The sequence below is a fragment of the Dendrobates tinctorius genome, unplaced genomic scaffold, assembly GCF_039654945.1.
Source record: "Dendrobates tinctorius isolate UK_male_01 unplaced genomic scaffold, ASM3965494v1 ptg000009l, whole genome shotgun sequence".
NCBI classification, from domain to species: Eukaryota; Metazoa; Chordata; class Amphibia; order Anura; family Dendrobatidae; genus Dendrobates; species Dendrobates tinctorius.
This window is the reverse complement of record NW_027361677.1, coordinates 21,282,034-21,283,087: the sequence shown is the minus strand read 5'-3', so window position 1 is coordinate 21,283,087 and position 1,054 is coordinate 21,282,034.

Here is a 1,054-nt window from a genome sequence, read left to right as displayed (position 1 = left end):
TCCTGCCTATACCCCCACAACGTAGACGCAGAGAACTATCGGCACCCACAATATGTCCTGCCTACACCCCCACAACGTAGACGCAGAGAACTATCAGCACCCACATTATGTCCTGCCTATACCCCCACAACGTAGACGCAGAGAACTATCGGCCCCCACAATATGTCCTGCCTATACCCCCACAACGTAGACGCAGAGAACTATCGGCACCCACAATATGTCCTGCCTACACCCCCACAACGTAGACGCAGAGAACTATCAGCACCCACAATATGTCCTGCCTATACCCCCACAACGTAGACGTAGAGAACTATTGGGACCCACATTATGTCCTGCCTATACCCCCAAAACGTAGACGTATACGTAGGGAACTATGTATACGTCTGAATCACCAACGCACTTTCTCCCCTATGGGTCCTACATGAAATACCAATTGTGACAACTTTCTTATCGGAAGTAGGGTGTCTACATTTTCGCCAAGATGTTGGTAGAAGGATTGGGCAGTTGGCTTTCAACATGCCCAATCCTTTCACTTTACGGGAAGAAATGCCACTTCTAATGGGGCAGCAGTTTATTATCCTCTTCCCATGAATAACGCATGGATGTTCAGCCGAGCACGTCCGGAGATATAACCGTAGGCCAAATACTACAATCTGGAGGTTACAAGTCTGAATTTGCAGCTGCATCTAGCCACCTTCAGGTTAAACATGGGAACAACACATCCCTCCTCCCAGCATTTGGCCTGTAAATGTTTAGCCTCTGGACACAAGCTAGAATTTACCCATTGTCCAACAGGAAACAGAGATCCTGAAACAATGGAGATGAGCAAATCAATTTGAGGGGAGTATAATTTTTAGAGTGTAAAATGCACGTTTCATTTTCTGGCTAAATTAGAATTTTGGCAGATTCATGCATCACTCAAAAAGTTTTTTGGAAAGTTATAAAACTTTTTTTTCTGTTGTGATTAGGGTGTACTTGTCTTTTTCAGGATCTACATGGGTAGCTCAGCTTTTTGGCTCAGCTTTTCTGCACATCTGGAAATGATTAATCCGCT